Source organism: Canis lupus, chromosome 11, assembly GCF_011100685.1.
Source record: "Canis lupus familiaris isolate Mischka breed German Shepherd chromosome 11, alternate assembly UU_Cfam_GSD_1.0, whole genome shotgun sequence".
Lineage (NCBI taxonomy): Eukaryota > Metazoa > Chordata > Mammalia > Carnivora > Canidae > Canis > Canis lupus.
This window is the reverse complement of record NC_049232.1, coordinates 41,736,886-41,760,564: the sequence shown is the minus strand read 5'-3', so window position 1 is coordinate 41,760,564 and position 23,679 is coordinate 41,736,886. Positions and strand designations below refer to the sequence as shown.

The 23,679-nt window shown below is 37.2% G+C and overlaps 1 pseudogene; it reads left to right on the top strand.

Annotated features, from left to right (window-relative positions):
• Positions 1-17,764: 17,764 nt before the first annotated feature.
• Positions 17,765-20,370, top strand: LOC100685452 (annotated as a pseudogene).
• Positions 20,371-23,679: the final 3,309 nt, after the last annotated feature.

The following is a 23,679-nucleotide window of genomic DNA, read 5'->3' as shown; positions in this document are numbered from 1 at the left end:
TTGAGAACATCTTCTGTCAAGCATAAATTTCCCCCAAACTCTTCTCTATCACAGAGTTACTTCAATTGGGTAAATAATAATTTGCTGTATTACAAAACTGTTTTGAAAAGTACACTCATTGAGTCCTATAAAAATCACAAAGTATATCAGAACTATCTTAGTCTAAATTTCATTTATTGTTTATGCAATGTACCTGGGTTTATGGTTAAACTAACTACTCAAGCTTTCCTCCTTTTAATATGTGTTGAATTCCAAAACTGTGCTTCTTTTACACCAGTGGTGTTCTTTTTTCTTTTTTTATAATAAATTTAATTTTTATTGGTGTTCAATTTACCAACATACAGAATAACATCCAGTTATCTGTTATCCAGTTGATCAATTCATAGTGTTTATTAAGTCCCCACAATGCTTTAATTCTTTTCTAATTATCAAAGGGATAAAAAGAAGCACAGTTCATGACCTACCAGAGGTTACAATTCATCCCGTCAAATGCCCACCTCAGTGCCCATCACCCTTTCACCTCCACCCTCTGCCCTCCTCCCCTTCCACCACCCCTAGTTTGTTTCCCAGAGTTAGGAGTCTTTATGTTCTGTCTCCCTTTCTGATATTTCCCACACATTTCTTCTCCCTTCCCTTATATTCCCTTTCACTATTATTTATATTCCCCAAATGAATGAGAACATATACTGTTTGTCCTTCTCCGACTGACTTACTTCACTCAGCATAATACCCTCCAGTTCCATCCACGTTGAAGCAAATGGTGGGTATCTGTCGTTTCTAATGGCTGAGGAATATTCCATTGTATACATAAACCACATCTTCTTTATCCATCATCTTTCGATGGACACCGAGGCTCCTTCCACAGTTTGGCTATTGTGGCCATTGCTGCTAGAAACATCGGGGTGCAGGTGTCCCGGCATTTCATTGCATCTGAATCTTTGGGGTAAATCCCCAACAGTGCAATTGCTGGGTCATAAGGCAGGTCTATTTTTAACTCTTTGAGGAACCTCCACACAGTTTTCCAGAGTGGCTGCACCAGTTCACATTCCCACCAACAGTGTAAGAGGGTTCCCTTTTCTCCACATCCTCTCCAACATTTGTGGCTTCCTGCCTTGTTAATGTTCCCCATTCTCACTGGTGTGAGGTGGTATCTCATTGTGGTTTTGATTTGTATTTCCCTGATGGCAAGTGATGCGGAGCATTTTATCATGTGCATGTTGGCCATGTCTATGTCTTCCTCTGTGAGATTTCTCTTCATGTCTTTTGCCCATTTCATGATTGGATTGTTTGTTTCTTTGGTGTTGAGTTTAAAAAGTTCTTTATAGATCTTGGAAACTAGCCCTTTATCTGATATGTCATTTGCAAATATCTTCTCCCATTCTGTAGGTTGTCTTTTAGTTTTGTTGACTGTATCCTTTGCTGTGCAAAAGCTTCTTATCTTGATGAAGTCCCAATAGTTCATTTTTGCTTTTGTTTCTTTTGCCTTCGTGGATGTATCTTGCAAGAAGTTACTGTGGCTGAGTTTAAAAAGGGTGTTGCCTGTGTTCTCCTCTAGGATTTTGATGGAATCTTGTCTCACATTTAGATCTTTCATCCATTTTGAGTTTATCTTTGTGTATGGTGCAAGAGAGTGGTCTAGTTTCATTCTTCTGCATGTGGATGTCCAATTTTCCCAGCACCATTTATTGAAGAGACTGTCTTTCTTCCAATGGGTAGTCTTTCCTCCTTTATCGAATATTAGTTGACCATAAAGTTCAGGGTCCACTTCTGGGTTCTCTATTCTGTTCCATTGATCTATGTGTCTGTTTTTGTGCCAGTACCACACTGTCTTGATGACCACAGCTTTGTAGTACAACCTGAAATCTGGCATTGTGATGCCCCCCGATATGGTTTTCTTTTTTAAAATTCCCCTGGCTATTCGGGGTCTTTTCTGATTCCACACAAATCTTAAAATAATTTGTTCTAACTCTCTGAAGAAAGTCCATGGTATTTTGATAGGGATTGCATTAAACGTGTAAATTGCCCTGGGTAACATTGACATTTTCACAATATTAATTCTGCCAATCCATGAGCATGGAATATTTTTCCATCTCTTTGTGTCTTCCTCAATTTCTTTCAGAAGTGTTCTATAGTTTTTAGGGTATAGATCCTTTACATCTTTGGTTAGGTTTATTCCTAGATATCTTATGCTTTTGGGTGCAATTGTAAATGGGATTGACTCCTTAATTTCTCTTTCTTCAGTCTCATTGTTAGTGTATAGAAATGCCATTGATTACTGGGCATTGATTTTGTATCCTGCCACGTTACCAAATTGCTGTATGAGTTCTACCAATCTTGGGGTGGAGGCTTTTGGGTTTTCTATGTAGATTATCATGTCATCGGCGAAGAGGGAGAGTTTGACTTCTTCTTTGCCAATTTGAATGCCTTTAATGTCTTTTTGTTGTCTGATTGCTGAGGCTAGGACTTCCAGTACTATGTTGAATAGCAGTGGTGAGAGTGGACATCCCTGTCTTATTCCTGATCTTAGGGGAAAGGCTCCCAGTGCTTCCCCATTGAGAATGATATTTGCTGTGGGCTTTTCATAGATGGCTTTTAAGATGTTGAGGAATGTTCCCTCTATCCCTACACTCTGAAGAGTTTTGATCAGGAATGGATGCTGTATTTTGTCAAATGCTTTCTCTGCATCTAATGAGAGGATCATATGGTTCTTGGTTTTTCTCTTGCTGATATGATGAATCACATTGATTGTTTTACGAGTGTTGAACCAGCCTTGTGTCCCGGGGATAAATCCTACTTTGTCATGGTGAATAATTTTCTTAATGTACTGATGGATCCTATTGGCTAGTATCTTGTTGAGAATTTTTGCATCCATGTTCATCAGGGATATTGGTCTGTAATTCTCCTTTTTGGTGGGGTCTTTGTCTGGTTTTGGAATTAAGGTGATGCTGGCCTCATAGAACGGATTTGGAAGTACTCCATCTCTTTCTATCTTTCCAAACAGCTTTAGTAGAATAGGTATGGTTTCTTCTTTAAACGTTTGATAGAATTCCCCTGGGAAGCCATCTGGCCCTGGACTTTTGTGTCTTGGGAGGTTTTTGATGACTGCTTCAATTTCCTCCCTGGTTATTGGCCTGTTCAGGTTTTCTATTTCTTCCTGTTCCAGTTTTGGTAGTTTGTGGCTTTCCAGGAATGCATCCATTTCTTCTAGATTGCCTAAGTTATTGGCGTATAGCTGTTCATAATATGTTTTTAAAATCGTTTGTATTTCCTTGGTGTTAGTAGTGATCTCTCCTTTCTCATTCATGATTTTATTAATTTGAGACTTCGCTCACTTCTTTTTAATAAGGCTGGCTATGGGATCCCTGGGTGGCACAGTGGTTTAGCACCTGCCTTTGGCCCAGGGCGTGATCCTGGAGACCCGGGATCGAATCCCACGTCGGGCTCCCGGTGCATGGAGCCTGCTTCTCCCTCTGCCTATGTCTCTGCCTCTCTCTCTGTGTGTGAGACTATCATAAATAAATAAAAATTTAAAAAAAAGGCTGGCTAATGGTTTATCTATCTTGTTAATTCTTTCAAAGAACCAACTCCTGGTTTTGTTGATCTGTTCCACAGTTCTTCTGGTCTTGATTTCGTTGAGTTCTGCTCAAATCTTAATTAACTCTCTTCCTCTGCTGGGTGTAGGATCTATTTGCTGTTTTTTCTCTAGCTCCTTTAGGTGTAAGGTTAGCTTTTGTATTTGAGTTCTTTCCAGTTTTTGAATGGATGCTTGTATTGCGATGTATTTCCCCCTTAGGATGGCTTTTGCTGCATCCCAAAGATTTTGAATGGTTGTATCTTCATTCTCATTAGTTTCCATGAATCTTTTTAATTCTTCCTTAATTTCCTGGTTGACCCTTTCATCTTTTAGCAGGATGGTCCTTAACCTACACGTGTTTGAGGTCCTTCCAAACTTCTTGTTGTGATTTAGTTCTAATTTCAAGGCATTATGGTCTGAGAATATGCAGAGGACGATCCCAATCTTTTGGTTTCGGTTCAGACCCGATTTGTGACCCAGTATGTGGTCTATTCTGGAGAAAGTTCCATGTGCACTTGAGAAGAATGTGTATTCAGTTGAGTTTGGATGTAAAGTTCTGTAGATATCTGTGAAATCCATCTGGTCCAGTGTATCATTTAAAGCTCTCGTTTCTTTGGTGATGTTGTGCTTAGAAGACCTATTGAGTATAGAAAGAGCTAGATTGAAGTCACCAAGTATAAGTGTATTATTATCTAAGTATTTCTTCACTTTGGTTATTAATTGATTTAAATATTTGGCAGCTCCCACATTCAGGGCATATATATTGAGGATTGTTAAGTCCTCTTGTTGGATAGATCCTTTAAGTATGATATAGTGTCCCTCTTCATCTCTCACTACAGTCTTCGGGGTAAGTTTTAGTTTATCTGATATAAGGATGGCTACCCCTGCTTTCTTTTGAGGACCATTTGAATTGTAAATGGTTCTCCAACCTTTTATTTTCAGGCTGTAGGTGTCCTTCTGTCTAAAATGAGTCTCTTGTAGACAGCAAATAGATGGGTCCTGCTTTTTTATCCAGTCTGAAACCCTGCGCCTTTTGATGGGGTCATTAAGCCCGTTCACGTTCAGAGTTACTATTGAAAAATATGAGTTTAGTGTCATCATGATATCTATTCAGTCCTTGTTTTTGTGGATTGTTCCACTGAACTTCTTCTTAAAGGGGAATTTTAAGAGTCCCCCTTAAAATTTCTTGCAGAGTTGGTTTGGAGGTCACATACTCTTTCAGTTCCTGCCTGTCTTGGAAGCTCTTTATATCTCCTTCCATTTTGAATGAGAGCCTTGCTGGATAAAGTATTCTTGGTTGCATGTTCTTCTCATTTAGGACCCAGAATATAACCTGCCAGCCCTTTCTGGCCTGCCAGGTCTCTGTGGAGAGGTCTGCTGTTACCCTAATACTCCTCCCCATAAAAGTCAGGGATTTCTTGTCTCTTGCTGCTTTAAGGATTTTCTCTTTATCTTTGGAATCTGCAAGCTTCACTATTAAATGTCGAGGTGTTGAATGGTTTTTATTGATTTTAGGGGCGGATCTCTCTATTTCCTGGATCTGAATGCCTATTTCCCTTCCCAGATTAGGAAAGTTTTCAGCTATTTGTTCAAATACATATTCTGGCCCTCTGTCCCTTTCGGCGCCCTCAGGAACCCCAATTAAATGTAGGTTTTTCTTCCTCAGGCTATCATTCATTTCCCTTAATCTATCTTCATGGTCTTTTAATTGTTTGTCTCTTTTTTCCTCAGTTTCCCTCTTTGCCATCAACTTGTCTTCTATGTCACTCACTCGTTCTTCCACCCCGTTAACCCTCGTCATTAGGACTTCTAGTTTGGATTGCATCTCATTCAATTGATTTTTAATTTCTGCCTGATTAGATCTAAATTCTGCAGTCATGAAGTCTCTTGAGTCCTTTATGCTTTTTTCTAGAGCCACCAGTAGCTGTATAATAGTGCTTTTGAATTGGCTTTCTGATATTGAATTGTAATCCAGATTTTGTAACTCTGTGGGAGAGAGGACTGTTTCTGATTCTTTCTTTTGAGGTGAGGTTTTCCTTCTAGTCATTTTGTTCAGTGCAGAGTGGCCAAAAACAAGTTGTATTGGGAAAAGGAGAAAAAGAGAGGAGAGAAAGAAGGAAAGAAAAGAGAAAAAGAAAAAAGAAAAAAGAAAGGAGGAAAGAAAAGAGAAAAAGAAAAAAAGAAAAAAGGAAAAAAAGAGAAGAAAAAGAGAAAGAAAAAGAAAGAAAGGGAAAAAAGGGGTGGGGGAAGCAAAAAAAAAACAGAAAAAAAAAAACACGGGGGAGTATCTTCTGTTTCTGTATACTTTAAGTCCCTTGACCTGCCCTGGAACTGGTCCATCTAGCTGGTCTTCTGGGGGAGGGGCCTGTTGTGCTGATTTTCAGGTGTTAGCACTTAGGGGAGCTGCTCTACCCCCTGCCTGGTGCAGGGCTCAGTGGGGGTCGTTTACCCCTGTTGTTCCCCAGGAGGAACAACCACAGTGACGGGGCCAGCTCTGGAGCCCTGGATTCAGCTCCTGCATACACCAGTGGTGTTCTAACTAGTTTTAATTATGAAAATAAGGATATGCATATAACATAAATATGACATATGACAATAAATAACTTGCATATTACAGTAACTCAGCTAGTAATTACTAATTAGCCAATTAAAAAAGCAAATTTCAGAAGACCATTTAGCAACAGATAACTCCTGACATAAATAATTTTTTCACTTATTCAGGGTTTTTTTTACATTCTCAAAGGCTAAACTTCAAAATTTTGTATATATTCCCTTTGACACATAAGTTCAGTGTAAACAGATGTGGCTTGAAGCCAGTTAGGCCAAGCAGAAGCATCAGCACTTGAATATATATAGTACACCTTCACACACACAACACACACCAGCTGCTCAAAAAAATCTTTGAGAAAAGTAGAAGACAGATTATTTTTTATATACAGATGAAAGTGTTACATAATAAGTGATTTTAGGAATGAATCCTTTTGAAAGATTGGTTTCAATTTGTTTTGTTACCTTCATAAAATGTACTAGTACCAGAATGTAAAATAGAATTGGTTTTATGGCAAAATTCATTTGAGAGACTTCAGAAGAATATGGCAGAGTATGAGGATCCTAATTCACTTCATCCCATAGATACAACCAGATAACACCCATATCAGTGTAAATAACCCAGAAAATGAACCAAAGATGGGCAGAACAGACTCTCCACAGCTAAATGTAGAGAAAAGGCCACATTGAAGAGGGTAGGAGAAGCAGAGATTTAGTGAAGAGATAAACAGATGGCAAGGCTGTCCATGGGAGGAAGGGACACAAGAGGCACAGAGAGGGGAGAGAAAAAGACCCTCACACTGAGCACCCCAGGCACAGAACCTGCATAGGAAAGATGAATCCTCACAACATTTAGCTTTAAAACCAGAGGAATCTAATTTTACAAGTTCTTATAATCAGTGGGGTTTAACACTTGGAACTTTAAAAATCAGCAGGCAGGGATCTAGCAGCGGTGGTAGAGCGAGGGGAAACTAAGTCCCTGCATTGGAGACAGCACAACAAACAGCTTCTTGGAGATACAGCATTGAAGCAGCAGTTTGAAAAATATCTGGGGTACACAGGAAGGAGATTTGTGTACTAGTCTCAGAGCCTGTGCTGGAAGGTCAGGGATCTTTGGGAGGATTCACAAGGAACAAAGGAGCTGGCAAGCACCAATTGCCCCCAGCCTAGACACACAAACACCTGTGGGAACCAGCATAGCATCTAACTTGCTAATTGCACACCCTGCCTCTGCATTCTTCTGCAGATCTGCCCTTTCTAATATGCCTTTAGCCAGAGCCCTCCAAAACAGAGCTTGCACAACCCAGCAGGGGTCAGCACCACTCAAATGTGACTCCTGCCCAGAGAAGAGGGGAAGAGAACCACAGACATCAGTCTAACCACACCCCCAGTACTGGGCTGAGGCAGACATCTGGTATGACTGCAGATCCTGCCCACCAGTGAAAGCCTCCCAGGGAACAACATAGAGAAAGTGCCTTGTAGTTTAATGCTACTGCATCTCTGGCAAACACGTGGTCTGACTCAACTCAGAAACAAGACAGCCCCAGACTGGCCCAGTAACAACACAGGGAATAAACCCAGCCCACAACAGGCAAAGAAAGCCATTCCAGATGACTGGACTAAAGGCAAAAGTGGCTCAGCCACAAAAGTAGGACACACACAACACACACAGAAGACACCTCTGAAGCACCAGATTCTGGTGGATAGAAGACATTGCACTGCAGAACACTACACAACCTCTTCTTCATAGGGCCACTACTTTTAATAGCAAAATATATGGCTGACTTTCCTACCACATAGAAACAGACACAGATTTAGATAAAATGAGGAGACAGAGGAATAAATCCCAAATGGAAGAAAAGGACAAAATCACAGCAAGAGATCTAAATGAAATGGATATAAGTAATATGCCTGAGAGAGAATTTAAAGTAATGATCATAAAGATATTCACTGGACTTGAGAAAGGACTAGAGGATCTCAGTAAGGCCCTTAACAGAGACAGAAAACTTTAAGAAGAACCAACCAGAGATGAAGAACTCAGTAACTGAAATTAAAAATACACAAGATAGAATAAATAGTAGACAAGAGAAAGCAGAAGATTGGATCATTGACCTGGAGGATCGAGTAATGGAAAGCGATCAGGCTACATAAAAGAGGGGGAAAAATAATAATAAATGAAAATAGACTTAGGGAGCTCACTGATACTGTCATTCATAAGAATATTCGCATTATAGGGACCCCAGAGGAGAAGAAAGACCAAAGAGGGCAGAAAATGTATTTGAAGAAATAATAGCCAAAAACTTCCTGAGTCTGTACAAGGAAACAGAAATCCAGGTCCAGGAGGCTGAGAGACCCCAACAAAATCAACCAAGGAGGTTATCACTAATATACATTATAACTAAAATGGCAAAAAGTAATGATAAAGAGAAAAATTTACAAGTAGCAAGAGAAAAGGAAACAGTTACATACAAGGGAAACCCCATAAGGCTATCAGCTAATTTATCAACAGAAAGATGGCAGGCCAGAAGAGAGTGCCATGATTTAAGAAAAAAAAATATACAGCCAAGAATACTCAGCAAGGCTTTCAGAATAGGAGAGATAGAATTTCCCAGACAAACAACAGTTAAAGGAATTCATGACATTAAACTAGCCGCACAAGAAACGTTAAAGGGGACTCTTTGAGTGGAAAGGAAAGACCATAAGTAGGAGTAAGAAAAGTAGGAAGTGCAAAAGTAGTAAAATTAAGTGTATACATAAAAAACCATTCAAGGGATTCACAAAATAAAAGAATACAAAGTACAATATCATATACCTGGAGGGGCAAGGAATAAACAATGGGTTCAAACTTAAGTGACCATCAACTTAATATAGACTGCTATATGCATAAGATATTACATATAAATGTAATAACCACAAATCAAAAACCAGTAATAAATATTTGAAAAATAAAGAGAAAGGAATACAAGTATATCACTAAAGAAAGTCAGCACACTATGAGAGATCAAGAGAAGAAAGGAACAGAGAAGAACTACAAAAACAATCATCAAACAAGTAACAAAATGGCAATAAGTACATACCTATCAGTAATTATTTTAAATCTAAATGGACTGAATGCTCCAATCAAAAGACATAGGGTGCCTGAATGAATACAAAAGCAAGACCCATCTATATGCTGCCTATAAGAGATTCATTTCAGATCTAAAGACACAGGCAGATTGAAAGTGAAGGAATGGACAACCATTTATCATGGATATAGAAGTGAAAAGCAAGCTAGGGTAGCAATACCTATATCAGACAAAATAAATTTTAAAACAAAGACCGTAACAAGAGACCAAGAAGGACTCTATATAATCATAAAGGGAACAATCCAACAAGACACAATAATTGTGAATATTTACGTGCTCAGCAAGGGAGCACCCAAATAAATAAAACAGCTAAAAACAAATGTAAATGAAGGAATCAACAGTAATACAATAATAGTAGGGGACTTTGATACCCCATTTACATTATTGGGCAGATCGTCCAGACAGAAAATCAACAAGAAAACAATGGCTTTGAATGACACACTGAAACAGATGGATATAACAGATATATTCAGAACATTCCATCCCAAAACAGAAGAATACACATCCTTTTCAGGTGCACATGGAAAATTCTTCAGAATAGATCACCACAAAATAAGTCCCAACAAATTAAAAATAGTCCCAACATATAGGGACTGACTTAGGTCACAAAATAAGTCCCAACAAATTCAAAAAAGACTAAAGTCATATCATACATGTTTTCTGACCACAACACTAAGAAACTAGAAGTCAGCTACAAGAAAAAATCTAGAAAGATCACAATACATAGAGGTTAAATAACATGCTACTAAACAATGAATGGATATACCAGGAAATCAAAGAGGAATTAAAAAATACATGGAGACAAATGAAAATGAAAACACAATAGTCCAAAACCTTTGGGATGCAGCAAAAGCTGTTCTAAAAGGGAAATTCATAGCAATACAGGTCTCCTTCATGAAGCAAGAAAAATCTAAATAAATAGCTTAAACTTATAACAAAAAAGAGCCAGAAAACCAAGAACAAACAAAACTCCAAACCAATAGAAAGAAGTAAATAATAAAGATTAGAGCAGATCTGCTCTTTTTGGAAATATCAGAAAGGGAGACAGAACATGGAAGACTCCTAACTCTGGGAAACGAACTAGGGGTGGTGGAAGGGGAGGAGGGCGGGGGATGGGGGTGACTGGGTGGCAGGCACTGAGGGGGGCACTTGACGGGATGAGCACGGGTGTTATTCTGAATGTTGGCAAATTGAACACCAATAAAAAATAAATTTATTATTAAAAAAATAAAAAAATGAAAAAAGATTAGAGCAGAAATAAAGAAAATGCAAACTAAAACAACAACAAAAACAAACCAACCAATAAAACAGATCAATGAAACCAGTAGCTGGTTCTTTGAAAATATCAATAAATCTTTATCCAGACTTATCAAAAAAAAAAAAAAAACCAACACCACAGAAATACAAATGATTACAAGAGAATATTATGAAAAATCATATGCCAACAAATTGGACACCCTAGAAGAAATGGATAGATTCTTAGAATTTTATAACCTCCCAAAACTGAACCAGGAAGAAATAGAAATTTGAACAGACTGATTACCAGCAATGAAATTGAATCAATAATCAAAACACTCCTGACAAACAAAATCTGGGAACAAACAGCTTCATAGGAGAATTCTCCCAAACAGTTAAGGAAACTATTCCAAAAAAAAAAAAAAAAAGAATAGGAAAGAAAGCTTCCAAATTCATACTATCAGGCCAGCATGATCCTAGTACCAAAACCAGGTAGAAATACAAGAAAAAAGAGAAGAACTACAGAACAAATCTCTCATGTATATAGATGCAAAAATCCTCAACAAAATACTGGCAAACAGAATCTAAAAACACATTTAAAGAACTCACCATGATCAAGTAGGATTTATTCCTGGGATGTAAGAATGGTTTGATATTCACAAATCAATGAACAAGATGTGTCACATCAAGAAGAGAAAAGCTAAAAACCCTATGGTCATTTCAATAAATGCAGGAAAAGCAACTGACAAAGTACAATATCCATTCATGATAAAAACCCTCAACAGAGTAGGTTTAGAGGGAAAAGACTTTTGCACAGCAAAGGAAGCAGTCAAAAAAAAAAAAAAAAAAAACTGGGATCCCTGGGTGGCGCAGTGGTTTAGCGCCTGCCTTTGGCCCAGGGCGCGATCCTGGAGACCCAGGATCGAATCCCACGTCGGGCTCCCGGTGCATGGAGCCTGCTTCTCCCTCTGCCTGTGTCTCTGCCTCTCTCTCTCTGTGACTATCATAAATAAATAAAAAATTTAAAAAAAAATAATATAAAAAAAAAAACTAAGACAACTTACTAGATAGAAGATATTTACAAATGACATATTTAATAAAGGGTTAGTATCCAAGATACATAAAGAACTTATACAACTCAACACTAAAAAATAAAATAAGCTGATTAAAAATGGCAGAGAACTTGAGTGGACATTTTTCCCAGAAGACATACAAATGGCCAACACACACATGGGAAGATGCTCAACATCGCTTATTATCAGGGGAATGAGAATCAAAACCACAATCAGGTATCACCTCACACCTGTCAGAATGGTTAAAATAAAAAACAGAAACAAGTGTTGAGGAGGATGTGGTGGGAATGCAAACTGGTGCAGCCACTGTAGAAAACATAATAGATTCCTCAAAAAATTAAAAATAGGATTACTATATGATCCAGTAATTCCACTACTGGGTATGAAAAAACTAATTCAGAAAGATATGTGCACATTATTTACGATATGTTTATTGCAGCATTATTTACAATAGCCAAATTGTGGAACCAATCCAGTGTCCATTGGCAGATGAATGGATAAAGAAGATGTGGAATATAGGTGCCTAGGTGATGCAGTCAATTGAGCATCTGACTCTTGGTTTTGACTACAATTGTGATTTCCTGGTTGTGGGATCAAGCCTGGCATCGGGCTCTAAGTGCTCAATGTGGAGTTCTACTTGAGTTCTTTCTCCCTCTCCCTCTCCCCTACCCCCTGCACACTCCCTTTAAAACAATAAATAAATCTTTAAAAAAAAAACAAAATGTGATATACAATGGAATATTACTCAGCCATAAAAAAGAATGAAATCTTGCTATTTGCAACAATATGGATGGATCTAGAGACTATAATGCTAAGAACAATAATCCAGTGAGAGAAAGATAAATACCATATTTCACTCATATGTGTAATTTAAGAAAAAACAAATGAGCAAAGGAAAAAAAAAAAAACAGAAAGAAAGAGAGACAAACTAAAAAACAGACTCTTAACTATAGAAAACAAACTGATGGTTACCAGAGGGGAGCAAGGTGGGAGATGGATGAAATAGGTGAAGGGGATTAAATATCACAATTAGTACTGAGTAATGCATAGAATTGTTGAATCACTATATTGTACACCTGAAACTAATACAACACTTTATGTTAACTACAGTGGAATAAAATTTTTTTAAAAAGATAAATTCACTTGAGCTATATATACATGCTCCCTTTCCCAAACCAAATAGATAGAATATAAGTATCATGACTGAAGGAACTATTTTAAGGCCATTTAAAAGAGAAATCAGGCAGCCTGGGTGGCTCAGCGGTTTAACACAACCTTCGGCCCAGGGTGTGATCCTGGGGACCCGGGATTGAGTCCCTCGTCGGGCTTCCTGCATGAAGCCTGCTTCTCCCTCTGCCTCTCTCTGTCTCTCTGTGTGTCTCCCATGAATAAATAAATAAAATCTTTTTTAAAAAATAAAAATAAGAAAATAAAAGATAAATCATGTAAAATTCTGATCATCTCCTAAGGCTGAACACCAATAACACCAATAGTTTGATGATTAAGCTTTTTGTCTCTTTTGAAAAGTTGAGTTCAAATGTACATCTACAGTTTCAAAACTCTGAAGACAGTCCACTTACAATCTCAAAATAATGGTCCCTTCTAGTTTTTTATTTTACAAAGACTAGAAGATATAAGTAAGTATATATATATATATATATATATATATATATATATATATATATATTTGGTTTTGTCAAAAATTCTCAAAACTTAGAAAAGTTCTGATACATGTTTTATTTCAAATATCTCTTCATCCCCTTTCCTCTCCCATGAAAACCCCAAGAAATTATAAAAACCTAACTTTTGTCTAGGAAGGGAAATATTGGTCAAAAAAATGAAATCTTGGAAAAGTAATTAATTCTTGGATACAAAGAAATATTTGTACATAGTAACATGGTTGACTAATCTTTTGTTTCTCCTCACCAGTCTTTTAAAGATATTCTATAGTAATATATGGAGCTAGGATTTTTATCTGTAATATGTACTTTTTGGAAATTAACAAATGTTAAAGCCTCCCAAGGATGCTTTAGAAAATGTTAATCATATTTTTTGCAGGTCTCAAAGTATTTGGTTGAATCACTATTTTAAACTCCTATGCTGAAAGAACAACAGTATCATAGAGTCATTGTGCTGATAATAAAATGCAAGGATGAATGAGGGAAGGTATCACTAATGATACAATTGACAGCAAATGTATAAACCATGATTATCATAATGGACATTCGCCTAAGACTACCAGATAAACCCACCACCTGTAAAATGAGTTCTTCTATCTATAACTGTTGGGTGCAGACTTTAAAATTTCCAGCCATCTTTGAAATCAGATATTTGTCATGCAATCTCTCTGCACAGCATTGATAGTTATTCATGAAACATCCTTAGTCAGAGAACACTGCCTAACAACAAAGCACTCTGAAACACTAGTGTGGGTAGAGAATGTTTAATGTACCAAAATGGAAACTTTTTGGAAATAATTTGCTCTATTATGTATTCCCACAAGTTTGTAGATTCCTAAAACTTTGTATCACATGGCAACAAAAATCACTCTGCTCTTCCTAAAGCAAATATAGCTGTGGTTCTTAATCGACATCTTTAAAAGCCTACGCCTAGCTCATATATTTATAGATGCAGCCATCCTAGAGATACCATAGGCTAAACTGGGTAAGCCTTGTCAAAGGACTATGTAGCTTTTGCTATATATGCAGAACCAATAAGGATGTGCTAATGCTGTTATCAAACGCAGTCCTATCAGCACTAAACACTTGGTTTGGCATTTTGATAGTAACATTTTAAAGAAAGTGGGTAAAATAGGATTCTCCTTTATATTGCAAACATATAATAAAGAAGCTTCTCTTGCTGGTTTAGCAACTCAGAAAACTTGATGAAGTTTGTAACATAAGAAACATAAAAGATGGTATCTGTGATAAATTCTCACACTGGGGAATGAATACTCTAAATAGGTGTTTCTGAATTTATGCTGTCATTCCAATTAAAGGGCTGTCCACTACATGACTATTTCATAAGTGATATTTACAGGCCTTGCAATGCTAATACAGAAAGGTCCCAGCATTACATTCTACTTAAACTCTAACTTAGTCCAATAAGGAAATTATAAGAAAAGCCTTATTCACAATTTATGGAACGAAACAGCAAAAATCCCTCCTACTGGGAAAGGAACATGATTCGGATATAGTGGTAAGAAGGAAGAAAACCGGAGATATTGCTTGACCATAGCAAACCTGTCTTCATTCACCAGCCTACTTTTCTGCATTCCAGTCAGCCTTTCCACTGTGCCTGTTTACCTCATGGCTTTTCTTGCTTCTTGTTAAAATTAAGAATTGAGGAAAAGGTGTTTGATGATTTTTAAATCTTTCCCTTACTGATATGTTAAAAAAAAAATGACCACTCATTTGAGAGTTGGCAGAGATTTTCTGTATCTCTCAGCAGTTTGATGAGTAAGTGCTCCTACAAGCACCATAACTGACAAGGAAACAAGTCCAGATAAACAAAGAGGCTTGTCCAAAACACAGAGTGAGCACAAGGCACCAATACACTTCCATTCACCTTCTCTGAAAACACATCTCATATTCCTCCCCTACTATCTCCTCTCCAAGGGATGGTACTACATAAGCAAGAGTGCTTGGTGTGACTTTTCTTGTGACCAAAATTTCTAAAGAAACCAAAATCTGCAAAGCTATCCCTGAGTATTTTATGTAAAGTACCTCCTTCCTATAACCACTCTTCTCAATCTCAGCTCTTTCTTTATTTCCTTCTTGCCACCTACTACAATCTATAATTATTTTCCTACTTACTTATCTGTCATACACTGGAACATATTCTCTCAGGGTGGGGCAGCAAGTGTGTTTTATTTTACTCACTGTATCTAGCTTTTAGCACAATGACTAGCACATAAGTAGAGTTACAATGAACAGTTATTAGATGTAAATAGTTCAATTTCATCATAATTTACACAGAAAAATCAAGCAGAGTTCTGTATGATGTGTCAAATCCTCCAAGTGCAAGAATTATTTGGTAAGAATATGAAAAGTGAATTTTTGAACTGTGAAGGGCTTTAAAAAACCACTTAATTTAACCATTTTGTATAACTGATGATGCACTGAATCCCAAAGGCTACTCAAGTTATCCAAAGTCACACACAGCTACAGAGCTGGGACCTGAACCTAGTGTGAGTTTATTACTTTTATTTGTTCACATGTACCCTGCATTACTGAAGAAAAGGTCTAGGAAATTTGACTAAAAATGTTGAGAAAAGGTAGATGTTAGTATCCTGAGACAAAGTTCAATAGCAATTTTTTGTAGCTAGAAACATTTGATTTGGTTTCCAAGTAATACTCATTTATACAGGAGAATATGGTACACTGTATATTACTGATGAAAATGTGTGCTCTGTTCCATAACTTACAACACTGTATTTCAGAATAAAAGACATTTTTTAAAAAATATTTTATTTATTTATTCATGAGATGCACAAAGAGAGGCAGAGACACAGGCAGAGGGAGAAGCAGGCTCCATGCAGGGAGCCAGACGTGGGACTCGATCCCAGGTCTCCAGGATCACACCCCAGGCCAAAGGCAGCGCTAAACCGCTGAGCCACCAGAGCTGTCCGAAAGACGTATTTTAACATGCTTTAGCTCCTACCCCACAAAAATATCCATCCTTTGTGAAATAAAATCATTTAGAAAAGTAGGATAATATATCAAATAATGCCATTGACCAGGACTTTTATGTTCAACCTTCCAATTTTTGCACCAACTCAAAGAAAATATTTAGCCTCTCTGTGGCATACATAAAATGAAAGCAAGTGTTTTATCACTTACCCACTGAAGATGCCACTTGGGTACTTACAAATAACATTTTGTATCTCGGAATGCAGGCTGCTTATAAATATATACCAAGGATTATTAATACTATTTTAAGCCAATACTATCATACAAAAAAAAAAAAAGGAAAAAACACTTAGACTGAAGTCATCTGTAATTCACACCACAGCAAGGAGTTATTACAGCCCATATGGAGTGAAGATCACCCGCCGCTGAAAGTTCCATGAAAGTGTGACAAGGTGACACACAGGAGTTAAGTGTTGTATGCTGGGTGGCAGCTCATTTCATACAAGCGTAGAACTTGCTATTTGAAAGGGATATACAGAAGCCACCATGCAGACAGGGGTGAAAACTGCAGAATCAAACAAATGTTACTGATTCAAAGTTGTTCTCCTACAATAACAACCAGCACCAAATGAGTTGCCGTGGTGGAGAGCAAGCTGTGCTCAGAGACTAATTGCTACACTTGTTAGAGTGTGCAAGAAGGTGTTTATTTGTTTTACATGTGTTTGGTGCCAAGACATCCCGGGGATCTGGAGCTGAAGTGGAAACAGAATGACAGTGTTTAGAAAACTAAACACAAAAACAAAAGGGAAAGAGAATTTTTTTTTTTTCTGAAAGTGACTTACTTGAGCATTAAATGTATGAAAACCTTGAGGCTCTTATCCTGGGTGATTAATTCTTCAGGCTCCTTCAGATCAACCCGTGGGAGCCCAAGCTGGAATGGAGTGTATTAAGTCTGCGATGCTTTGATGTTGTTACTTTTATTTAGATGGTGAATTATTCAAAGCAGGGAGGATTGATCTAAGAGCTACCAATAGAAATAAAAGGGAATGAACTCAGGAAAAGGAAGTAAAGCACAAAATGTGGGTGTTCAAATAGTTCCACCTGAATGGCAAAGTTTAGAATATGTACTATGGGGAATTTGCCACACTGTATCTTTCCAGTTTCAGAAGTAATAACTCGATTTTGACTGACATTTTTAAAGGTTTAATGATGGAAATACTTCTACTGAACTACCTTGTTTTTCTTTGCTCATACTTCATAGGCTCCCGGAGTCTTCCTTTGGATAGAAATTTGCTATTCCAAATACAAGCCCCAAATATTTCCATAATGTGGTTAACAAGCATTAATTCCTCCAACTAATGAACATGGTAAGTATTAAAAACAATTATCGTTACTTATTATTTTTCTTTTGATATGCAGAGATAGCTGAGCACTAATAAACTCAGCAACAAATGTGGTATGTTTACATTTTCCATATGATTAGCATGGATTATTTTTACTTAAAATCAAGAGGATAGGCGAGGCCTGAGCTCCAGAATCTGACAGACCCGTGACCTCTACCCTCACTTTCTTGCCACTATGGATAATACCTGTGAGTTGCCCACAGAGAAAGGTGGAGAGACAGGGGAGCCAGATGAACTGACCCCTGCTCCTGACCCTAAGGCTACATTTACAGACAGAATCCCGGAGTATACTGATAGGGATAGAAATGGGGACTAGGAAAAAGCTGTGGCCAAGGAAGGTGAGCTCCAGTCAGGACACCTCAGATTTAACAGCAGTTGAAAGGAAAGACTCATCATCACCTACTCCTACAGCCAAAAAAAAAAAAAAAAATGAAAACAGGTACCAAAGAAAAGAAGCAAAAAGCTAAGATGAGGTTTAAAAGATGGAAATCTTGGTTTCTTCTTTTTCTGAGAGGCAGTTGAACCTTTATGAAATGTATCACTGGTCAGCTTTCCCCTTGGCAGCCATTAAAAGGCTGATCCAGAGGCACCTGGGTGGTTCAGTGGACAAGTGTCTGCCTTCAGGTGTAGTCCTGATCCAGAGGTCCTGGGATCAAGCCCCGCTTCACCCTCCCTACCCCCACCCTACAACAGGCTCCTTGCTCATCAGGGAATCTGCTTCTCCCTCTCCTACTGCCCCTCCTCCCTGCTCATGCTCTCTCTCTCTCTCTCTCTCTCTCAAATGAATAAAATCTTTAAAATAAATAAATGAATGAATGAATGAGTGAATGAATGGCTGATCCAGTCTGTCACTGGCACCTCTGTGTCTCAGGATGTTGTTATTGCTGTGTCTGGTATTGCCAGGGTTTTCATTGAGGATGTGGTGGAAGAAGCACTGGGTGTGTGTGTGAGAAGTGAGAAAAATGCCACTACAACAACCCAAACATCTGAGGGAGGCTGTCAGATGTTAAAGTTAAAGGGGTAAACCCCTAACTCAAAGCACACACACACACACACACACACACACACACACACAAATTATCTTCTTCCAAACCAAAGCCTCCAAAGGCCTGATACTGAACGAAGAAGTAGTGGTTCCAGACTTCTTCCTATTGCATGAGACTCTTGCCCCAGTGCTTTAATATCTCAACCCTCCAAGAATTCCATGACGGTATTAATATTTTTCTCAGAACTCTAATATTCATCACATCTAAAAAGCAGGCAGCCTGTTTCAAACTCACCTTGACTACATATTGGGATCTCTTTGGGCATTTTGAGGCATTTAACGGTCTCTTGGCTTCTGGAAGAAGCAAGCTGCATGGGCCTTAAAGCATCTTCCAGACAAGGAAAGCAGCCTTCAGAAAGAAGACATTTCCAAGAGAGCTTTGGCACTTTCACATTGAAGCATGAAGTTGCTATGACTTAGGTCATTTCTTCCATCTAGTTTTAAGTAGATGAAACAACCAGAAGCTTTTGACTTTTAATAGTCTACAGTGAAGAACATGTTGATAGCAAGAGTAGTGGAAAAGATTATCCCTGTGAACTTACGGATTTAGTGAGTGATCATTAAACTGTTTTCCAACTTGCTAAGTAAATAAATAAAGAAATAAAACTAAGAAATACTATGAATGTTATGTATCATATATCATTTTGAAGCACCTGTTTTATATAAACCATATCACAAAATGGATACATTTTTTACTGGGTTTAATATACCTTCTCTTTGTGTATTTCTTTCTTTGTCTTTCTCCCTCTCTCAGGTATGTGAAAATTTATCATATGGGAGGAAGCAGTAACCTTCATTTTTCATACAAGGACAATAATGCAAATCTATACCCACCACAGATTAAAAACTCCATTTTAATGTCATTTACTTTCTATTTTCCACTGCTTTCTGCCACATATAGTGTGAATGGTTCATTAATGTGTAGTGAAAAGCATATGTCAAATTGGGATTCATGCAAATCACCAGCCCTACACAAAAAGAAAATTTTGTATCCATAAAAATCTAACAATTTCTCCAAGATTCAATTTATATTTAACCTTGAAACTATACCCACGTTGTCTTTGAAAAAGTTATCAGGAAAAGGTTATAGTTTTTGTCCTCTCTAATAAAAATTAATTTCATGCTTTTTATCTGGTCTTCTATACACATAAGGGAATACAGTTTGCAAAAACAGCCTTATGGCAAGGAATTAGCTTTTGTCTCTGGTTTAATGCAAAATATATCAAGTAAGTCAGCCACACATTATTAGCCCAACTATTACAAATACATAGTTCTTCTGCCTCACTGAAGTTCCAAAACTAGAAAAGACCCAGAAGAAGAAAAGACAATAAATAAACCTGTATGTATAGGGATGTGTGTATTACATATGTGTGTATATATTTACCCTGATATTTATAATTCTGATCTAATCCCATAGTTGCCCTTTGTTTTCCATATTCCCTATTTGCATCTCTATGCTGTCTGCACCCCCAAAACACACACCCAAGCACTCAGCTCCAAGAGCAGGAGTGTCACTCAAAGAAACACTTGCCACCATCCCAACCACCAGCTCCAGAGTGCTGACTCAGAGATTTTGCCAGGGGGAAGAACAGCCTGTAAAACAGATGGCTGCTGATCTCTTCCCAGAGGAACTGGCTTCATTTGCAACTGCACATGGAGAAGTTTTAAACCTGAGGGTGCTCTCAAGAATAATGGAGGCTGTGATCATGAAAATGAATACAATAAACCCCATTTAAGATGGAGATGGGAAGTCAGAAGGGGGAGCTCTCATGCTATACCACTCCTTGTAGCCCTTTGCAGAACCAACTGGAAGAGGCACACTTTACATTTCAAACAGGAAGAAGCCTATACTTTATTACCCAGGAGGAAGAGGAGGTGGAGGTAAAGGAGGAGGAAGAAAGATTTTCTTCTTGCTCAGCAACAGCCCAGCCAATGAAAGACTTACACAACTTAGCCAATAAAAAGCCACTACAGTTCAAACTCCCAGTTTACTCCAATGGACTTTCTATATAACAGCCCCTCTTACCTCCCCCTTCCTCCATAAAAGAGCACTCCTCTCCTTGCTCTCCGACTTGGCTATGTTTTGCCATAACCTGTAGGTGTGTAACTACAATTCCTCTACTATTCCTGAAGAAAGCCATTTTACTGGTAAAATAACTGGCTGTTTTATTTTTAAGATGAACTTGGTGAAAGAAGATTCAAAGATGAGATTCATGAGCCTTCAGCCTAGACTGTAACAGGAGATAACTAGGAAATAAGACAGCTAGGAAAAATCCTTCTGGGGTCAGAACAAACATCAAACACTGACCCCAGACACTATTCTATCCATTCAAAGAGTCACAATTTGATTTGTTAGTCTGTAGAGGAATGTATGTGCAGGTATTGTTGTAAAGAAAGCGGGCAACTGGAAATCAGTGGCGTTTAATAGCTGGGCGGGGTCAAAAAGAGAATAGAAGACAGTTCTTCCATCCCGTTGTCATCCAGGGTGAGGTGGGCATAATCAAACCTCTGCTTCCATGAAAAGCAACCTCAGAGGTTTAAAATTGGAAGGTGGGGGCAGCAGACTTCACTAATATAATCCTGCCACTTACTAAATAAATTAACAAGTAAATAACAGTATGAGCCCTGGGAGGGAGGGGGAAAATACCCAGAATTGCTACAATGTGTTATCTAAAATGTTCAGTTTCCAAAAAGGAATCTTGAGGCATGCAAAGAAACAAACAAACAAATATGACCCAAACACTGGGGGGCAAAATTGCCTGTGAGAGTGACCAGATGTCAGGGTTAAGAGGAAAAGATTTCAAAGTAGCCATTGTAAACTTGTTCATAGGGCTAAAAGAAAGCATAATTAAAGAAACAAAAAGAGGTATAATGACAATTTGCATCAAAATAAAGAATATCAATAGAGATTGAAATTATACAAAATGGAAAAACCAAATGGAAATTATAGAGTTAAAAACATACAATAATTGATACAAAAAAGATTCACTTCAGCCCAACAACAGATATGAAATGGCAAAAAAAAGAATAACAAACTTGAAAATGGGCTGACAGAAGTTACACCAACCCAACCAGAGAGGGAAAAAAAGTGAAGATAAATGAATAGACTCAGAGAAATGTGGGACAACATTAAGAATATTAAAATATTTATAGTAAGAATATCATGAGAGGAGAGAAAGAAATGAGAAAAAATATTCAAAGAAATAATGGCTAAAAACTTCTGAAATTTATTGAAAAACTATAGCCTACACATCTAGAAAGGTCAACATACTCCAAGTAAAAACACAAAGACCCACAGACACACTCTACCAAAAGTGCTGACAAGGACAAAGAGAAAATCTTGAAAGCAGCAATAGAAAAAAATAACATCACTTAAATGAAACTCCAATAAGAATTACAGCTAAAAAAAAAAAAAAAAAAAAGAATTACAGCTAAAATCTCAGCAGAAATCAAAAGGCAGTGGTTAACATATTCAACATTCAAGGAAGAAATGTCAACTAAGAATTACATATCTGGCAAAACTATTATTCTCAAATGAAGGTGAAATGAATATTTTCCATTTTAAAAAGAAAACAAACAAACAACAAAAAAAAAAAAACCCACCAGAATGTTGGTTTCTAGTAGAACAGCCTTGCTGAAAGCAAGTAATCTCAGGTGGCAATTCACATTCATACAAAAAGTACCAGTAGGTATAATTATATAATAATAAAAGACACTATTACTGCATATTTTTAAACTTCTTTTCTCTTTTCTTTTCTCTTTTCTCCTTTACTCTCTTAACTGATTAAAAATCAATTGTTTATACATATGTGATTTATATATTATTTATAACTGTTTATATACAACATATATACATATTCTAATAACAGCACAGGGGAGGTAGGAGAGAGAAAAGATGTAATAGATTAAAGGAATAACTACAGATGCTAAAGTTATAATTAATACAAAGTATTTTGGAGTCTGTAACATTAACAGATATAATATGTATAACAATAATAGCACAAAAAGGGGAGAAAAGGAATAGAGTTATATAGGAGTAGTATTTTCTATATATTTTTGGAATTAAGCTAGCATAACCTGAAGTTAATTCTGATAAGATATATATATATATATATATATATATATATATATATATATATAATCCCTAGAGCTAACACCAAAACTCAGAAAGGATAGTGAGAAAATAAATAATGAATCTTAAATGTTACATTAGAAAATACTCACTCAATGCAAAAAAAAAAAAAGGCAAAAAGAAAAAAGAAAAAAACAAAAAATATGAGACACATAAAAAACAAAATTTTAAACAGCAGGCATAAATGCAACTGTAAAAATAATAACACTGAATGTGACTGGGTTAAACAAGCCAATCAAAAAGTAGAGATTGTCAGACTGGATTAAAAAAACAAGATTCCATTATATGCTGTCTAGAGGAGAAGCACTTTAAATTCAAAGACAATACAGCCACTCTGGAGAACAGTGTGTAGGTTCCTCAAAGAGTTAAAAATAGAGCTACCCTATGACCCAGCAATTGCATTACTGGGTATTTACCCCAAAAATACAGATGTAGTGAAACAGCAAGACACCTGCACCCCAGTGTTTATAGCAGCAATGTCCACAATATCCAAACTATGGAAGGAGCCTCGATGTCCTTCGACAGATGAATGGATAAAGATGTGGTGTGTGTGTGTGTGTGTGTGTGTGTGTACAGAGCTTTATATATATATATATATATATATATATATATATATATATATATATATATATAAAGAGCTTTCTTGACCAAAAAATAAATTATATATATATATATATAATATTCTATGGTACCGTGGAATATTACTCAGCCATTAGAAAGATGAACATCCATCATTTGCTTCAACATGGATGGAACTAGAGGGTATTATGCTGAGTGAAGTAAGTCAATTGGAGAAGAATATATAGTTTTCGTAAATGCATTTGAGACATTCTTCAAAATAGATCATATGCTATGTTATAAAACAAACTTCAATGCATTTAAAAGAATAGAAGTAGGGATCCCTGGGTGACTC